The sequence below is a fragment of the Podarcis filfolensis genome, assembly GCF_964270895.1.
Source record: "Podarcis filfolensis genome assembly, chromosome: 12".
Classification (NCBI taxonomy): Eukaryota; Metazoa; Chordata; class Lepidosauria; order Squamata; family Lacertidae; genus Podarcis; species Podarcis filfolensis.
In genome coordinates, this window is record NC_139614.1 from 19,145,911 (window position 1) to 19,152,673 (window position 6,763).

The 6,763-nt window shown below is 41.5% G+C and overlaps 1 long non-coding RNA gene across 3 annotated transcripts in view; it reads right to left on the bottom strand.

The window, feature by feature from the left end:
- The window catches only part of LOC310745624, a 127,797-nt gene extending 122,383 nt beyond the window's left edge, over positions 1-5,414 (bottom strand). For all 3 annotated transcript variants that reach the window (XR_014540240.1, XR_014540241.1, XR_014540242.1), the window contains exons 1-2: positions 5,137-5,414; positions 1,296-1,378 (exon numbers count right to left, since the gene is read on the bottom strand). This is a non-coding gene — a long non-coding RNA (uncharacterized lncRNA). The remainder of the gene's footprint in view (positions 1-1,295; positions 1,379-5,136) is intronic.
- Between the last annotated feature and the right edge of the window lie 1,349 nt (positions 5,415-6,763).

Consider the following 6,763-nt stretch of genomic DNA (forward strand, 5'->3'; position numbering starts at 1 on the left):
CGTCTCTTCATTTTCTTCATCAAAAGCCCATTGCAAATGCTCTTAGGCAAGCAAAATGGACAATTCAGGGGCAAGAGACTTTATCACAGTGGCCAGCCCCACCCTAACCAACGCACATTTGTTGAACAAAGTTTGAACTACGTGAGCAGATGCTTGAACATCCATTGGTTGGGGTGAGCCTCTCACCTGCATGGCCTTGTTCATTTTATGTGCATGAGATATTTGTAAGTATTTTTTTATCACCCTTCAATCATATTCCAAGAAAGGTTTTCACCTCTGAAACGGCATTCATTGTGAACACATGAAGAGGGCTGTGGGACCATGCAAGCAAACCCCGCCTTCAACATCCTCATCTATGCTTCCCTGTGGTGAGCAGGAAGGCCTTAATGGAGGTTGTAGGCATATTCCGTTGACTGCTTATAAGCGTCCCGACAGCTGGGGAAGGGTTGTGACTTGCATTCTGCCTTTCTTGCTCAATACAAGGAAAATCCAAGTAGAGTGGGTGGTGTGTAGTGGGGGCGGGTATATGCGTCCGTACATGATTTGGAAAATGCCCTGTTAGGAATAACCCCTAAACACAGCTTCCGTCTCCAAAGGTAACTTGTTTGACAAGGTCTGTCTGTGTATTGTGTGCAGGTGTCTCTCCAGACATAAGAAATACTATTAGATGCAATACAAGACAGTGATATTCTGTACCTGGAAGAGAAGTGGGGATTTGGGCTGGATCTAGACATATCAAAGAAGCGTTTCCACTAAAGACATTGTAAACTCATATAGGGAAATCCAGTAGGGAAAGACTGGACTCCACAGCGCCATCTAGTGTCACATTGTTATATTGCATATACAACACATATAAAATGCTTTTTCTTTACCAATTTAGCTGTTCCTGCAGTGCACTTGCGACATGACATGTTCCGGCTTCTAAGATTCCAATTTAAACATATTTTTTATAAAGGTCCAGGAATTCTGGTCTCTACTGAACATGCACCAATACAGTCCCACCCCCTATTATACATTGCAAAGTTTCTGAATGTCAACTTACATTGGCATTCAACTGCAGCAGATTCTTCAGAGAATGAAGAGGACAAACTTAGGCATGTAACTACAAATCAAACTCTAGAATCATGGAATTGCAAAGTTAGAAGGGAACCCAAGGGTGATCTATTCCAACACCCTGCAATGCAGGAATCTCAACTAAATCCTATATAACAGAAGGCCATTAGACCTCTGCTTAAAAACCTCCACAGAAGGAGAGTCAACCACCTTGCAAGGTAGTCCATTCAAACAGCACTTACCATCAGAAGGTTCTTCCTGATGTTGAGTCAGACTCTCCTTTCTTGTCACTCAAAGCCATTGGTTTGGGTCCTACCCTCCAGACCTGCAGGTATGCAATGGTAAACAAATTTAATAAATGATTATGATGATGTTAAAAACACGCTTGCTCCATCTTCCATGTGGCAGCCCCTTAGATATTGGAAAATGGCTATCATTGCTTCTCTCAGTCTCCTCTTTACCAGGATGAACATACCCAGTTCCTTCAACTGTTCCTCATAAGGCTTGGTTTCCAGACCCAAGTGTCTTGTGGTACCTTGAAGACTTAGAAATTTAATACAGCATGAGATTTCATGGAGTAGGGCCTATTGATGCAACAAACTAACATGGCTACCTTTCTGGAAATGTAAACATAGCTCAACTCTTTCTCTATTTTGCCTGATATTATTCAGCCTGACTTGGCAGTGGTTCTCGAGGGTATCAGGCAGAGGTCTTCCCATCACTTGTTACCAGTTCCTTTCAGTTGGAGATACTAGGAACTGAACCAGGGACATTTTGCATGCAAAATGTGTTATTTGCCCACAAACTATAGCTCCCACAGCTTGTTGGTCAAGTTAGGTTTATATGGGGCTGCCATATGTGTATGGGGTTTCCCAGACATATGCAGGATTCGGCCCTCGCAAATCATGTCAAAAAGCTCAACAACTTTGCCCCCCCCCCCAAAAAAGCTCATGAACTTTGGTGTCCGGATTTTCAGTTTTCTGAATATGGCAACCCTAGGTTTATTGAATGCATGCTACTTGCAAACAAAACACCTTAAAATGATTTATGATAACAAAATAAATAATAAAAAACAAACATATTTAAAACATTACCAAGAGGGGGAAACCCCTATCACTGGTGCTTCTTGATGTTCAGTGGTTCCCAAACCTTTTTAAATATTGCTGAACAGCAATGGATGCATTATTTACAATATTGCACTATTCCGTAACTAATTGCTAAATTGACTTTATGTAACCCAAGTGCTTAGATTGCCAAATGATCCTTGGTAGAAGTAAGCAAATGTATTTGGCGATAATTTGCTACAAATGAAAAAGTGTTATTTGAGACACCAAGACAAAGGATGGAGAGAGAAATATTGGTGTTAACACCTGCAGTGCTACAGCACAAAAGTCTAAACCTTTGCCTGATTCACATGTGCCACAAATGCATAGAATAGCTTCACAGGACACAAGATGGAACACATGATAGCTGACCTTGTTTAGAAGACTTGGTCTTTAGGCAATGTATTCCCAACATACACTGCTAGTTTTGATTTCAGTTCTGGAGAGGACTGTCAATAATTAATTGATATTTGAGAAAATATTTCCCAGTCTAAAATCAGGCCATTTCTATCTAAGAATTAATTCTTTCACAACAAGCAAGCAGGCAAACAATGGTATTGGCCTAGGCCTAAGATTCTAGTGGGAATATATTGATTACTAATTATAAATTTAAAACCCAAATCCAAACAAAGGACTTGAGAATGGTTATTTTATGAACATGTTGAAGATTTCTTTATTATTTAACTGTACTATTTGCTCCATTGACTTCAATGGAAGATAGGTGCATCGAATCACTGCTGGGTTGGACCACGAATCTATAAATAATTGAAAAAATACTGGGTAGAAACTCCCAATCCCTTTCAGTGACCATTTTTTAATTGTTAAAGAAGATTCCAACCCCCTCCGGTTCTGCATGAAACTAGACCATTAAATATATATATATTAGAAATATGAAACAGCTTTTTAAAATTTCATCTGCATTTTGCATATTTTTGGACATTCCTCGATTTTCCTGCCCTCCATATAATTAGCATGTGTTCAAGGTTCCCTGCCCCAACTGCCTGTTCAAATGAATTTCATGAAATGGTATGAATTAATCTTGGTTGTTGCTAGGTATCTTCAATCTTTTATGGGACTGGTCCTTATGAATAATGAAAGCCAGAGGACAAAAGGTTCTCATAAGTAACCAGCAATACCCAGGTGAAATAGAAGTGCTTTAAAACTGGGGGAAGGCTAGGCAGATGCCAACAGAAGGATTCCTTTCTCGCTTTCTGAAATAAGATGATGTATTATTTGCCTGGGCAATCACCTGTCAAAATAGATTCATCATGCTCAGTTGCTAAGCGGTCTTTTACTTAGAGAGGCAGCTTGCGAAGTGCAGATTTTTAATAGTATTGGAAGCCTAAAATAAACACCTCATTTTTCTTGGTTTGAATAAAATTATTAAGAGTTTCCCAGCAGTGCCTTCCTTTTCAACTTGTCTCCATACCCTCATACAAAGTGAGCATCCTCATATATAGCCCTGCATGAATTTTGAATCAAGGCCTCATATGAACACAATTAAGATTTGAGACTTTTGAATTATGGTGCTGGAGGAGACTCTTGAGAGTCCCATGGACTGCAAGAAGATCAAACCTATCCATTCTTAAGGAAATCAGCCCTGAGTGCTCACTGGAAGGATAGATCGTGAAGCTGAGGCTCCAATACTTTGGCCACCTCATGAGAAGAGAAGACTCCCTGGGAAAGACCCTGATGTTGGGAAAGATGGAGGGCACAAGGAGAAGGGGACGACAGAGGACGAGATGGTTGGGCAGTGTTCTCGAAGCTACCAGCATGAGTTTGACCAAACTGCAGGAGGCAGTGGAAGACAAGAGTGCCTGGCGTGCTCTGGTCCATGGGGTCACGAAGAGTCGGACACGACTAAACGACTAAATAACAACAAGATTTGAGACGCACATATGTACTCCTTTTATATCCCAACTTTCCTTCAAGGCGTCACAACAACAGCTGTGGGTCTGTTCCATTCCCCACGCACAAACATACATTTAATTTTCACAGCAACTCCGTAAGATAGATCAGGCTGAAAGATACTTGATTGGCCCACCCCTGGTGAGCAATGTGGCTGAGTGGGGATTTGAACCCAGGTCACGGAGGTCCTGGTCTAACCCTTTAATGATGACTCCACGCTGACTCACACAACACAGTGTGAAGAGGATGTATGGCAGCTCCAAGCCCTTCCTTCCCACCACCAATGACCGGACAGCCAGTACCACTCACTGCATAAAGAAATAGCCAACACATTTTGCTGCCTTAGGTAGACTATAAATGGAGCCCCTCCTGTTTCAGCATCTGAGGCAATAATCTCACAAGCATTTCTCTCCCTGTCCACCCCCCACAGCAATGAATTATTATTATTATTACCTAATTAATTCCAATTGTGCATCACTTCCCACGAGAGAGAGATTTCACAATACAATAAAAGCATATGTAAAATAATTAATTACATATACAGAAACAGATTTAAATCAAATACTGACTGGGATAAAAATCTTCACTTAGAAGTTTTGTTGAAAGGAAAGCCTTCAATGGGCACCAAAAATATAACAACAGAGTCTCTTTTCTCAGATTCATATGCCAGCTGAACACTTTTGCTTGTTTGTTCAGGCATTTACAGGGTATTAGTGCCTGGCTCTGTGACTTACATTTTATTTTTATATTGTAAATAACAAGATGATCTATCTTGTATTTTGCTGCCCTAGGCTCCTTGGGGAGGGACAGCAGGATAAAAATTTTATATATGGATTTGGTTTCAATCTCTTGCCCCTGGTCTGATTTTGCTCTGCACTGAAAGGGACACCCACCCACCCAAAAATGTTTATTGAAATAATAAATAAACAAATAACTAGGCACCAAAAGAAGGATAAGGAGCTAGTTAGTAGGGAGACGCCAACAAACATTGCAAAAGGCAAGCTTTCAAGATGGCACCGTCCCTCAGGAGTGAAGGTTCAGCATTATTTGTATTAGTTTTTCGGCACCTTACCAAAATGCAGGCCCTGCCAAGAGCACTATGGCGTTGTGGGCACTGATGAGCGCCACATTCACACTGTTTGGGTCAACCTTAGAGCTCTCCATTTCATGTGACAAGTTCCTGTCAGACCATGACAGCTTGCATGACGCTATCAGGCCACACAGACCGACCACAGGCAGAAAAATAGACTGTGGGAACGTTAACAGCTGTGTCGAAGAGACAGTTGGCCATAGAGAGGGACATTTGTTTTGCACTGCTCCTGCATCTTTCGCAGCAACCTGACATAAATATTTAAGCTTCACCTGGTAATTTTCTCCGCCCAGCTTCTGTTTAAAGTGCAGAAGCAGCGCCAGTAATAAGGCCGGGCAGCTGTTGTATGCAGGGGTAGGGAAAAAACACACACACTGGTTTTGCTTCACTTCTATACAACTGTTATAACAATAGGAGTACTGTCCTTTTCTCCATATATTGTTTCTAAAATATAGTCCTCAAGGTGCATATCAAATGGGGAAAGGGGTTGTTAAGTGCATACCCTCCAACATTTCTCCAATGAAAAGAGGGGTGTCGTATTCCATTATTATTATTATTATTATTATTATTATTATTATTATTATTATTCCCTGCCCCTCTGACTGGGTTTCCCCAGCTACTCTGAGTGGCTTCCTAAAAGTATAATAAAACATCAAGCCTTAAAAACTTCCCTGTACAGGGCTGCCTTCAGACGTCTTCTGAAGGTTGTATAGTTACTTATCTCCTTGGCTCGGGGGTTGCATAACTGATCATACCCTCCAACCTTTTTCCGATCAAAATAGGGACATCCTACCATACCCTCCAGCTTTTCTCTGATGAAAATAGGGACGCCCTAAGGAAAAGCGGGACATTCTGAGATCAAATTTTTTTTAAAAGGGATGGCTTCTGTAAATCCAGAACTGTCCCTGGAAAATGGGGACACTTGGAGGGTCTGTAAGAGCTTAGAATTATTTTAGGCCAAGGTTGGGGAGCCTGTAGGACTTCAATGCCCATCAGCCTTGTCCATCAACCAGGCAGGTTGAGGTGAATGGGAGGTGAGGAGGGCCACAGGTTCCCTGTTCTGGTTTTAGGGCCTAACTAAGAGAGGGCCTGTAACTGAGCCTTTCTCAGGCCTGGCCAGAGTGAGTTAGCCGCCTCAGCAAATTGTTGGTTATTTAATTTATTATGATTATATTGGTATTAACAGAGACACACTTGTGGGATTTCTGTCTCTGGTGTAAAAACAAAGAACCTTGATAGATTCTTGGGCCCTTTGAACCTTGAGACTTGAGATGTGAGAGTATCATTTTCTGCTCTACCTCAGGCAGCAAAACATGGTGGGCCAACTCTGCCTTTCCTACCAACAAAGCCAACAAAGGATGTACCAACAAAGGGTGTCCAATTATGAAGTTTTTTAATGCACAAATGCAGAGCAAGGGAAGAAAGGTCCCTAGATGGTATCATCAGTACATTGCCGCTTGAATCGGAATAGCAGCTTTGATGCAAACTGTGCTTCATGATGGTTTACAGAACTAAAAGCTTTGTGGCACCACAGTAGGATTCAAAATGTTTTGGCTAAAAAAGGAAACCTCCTTACATCTGAGGCCAAAGCAATTTTTATTCTTGGCTT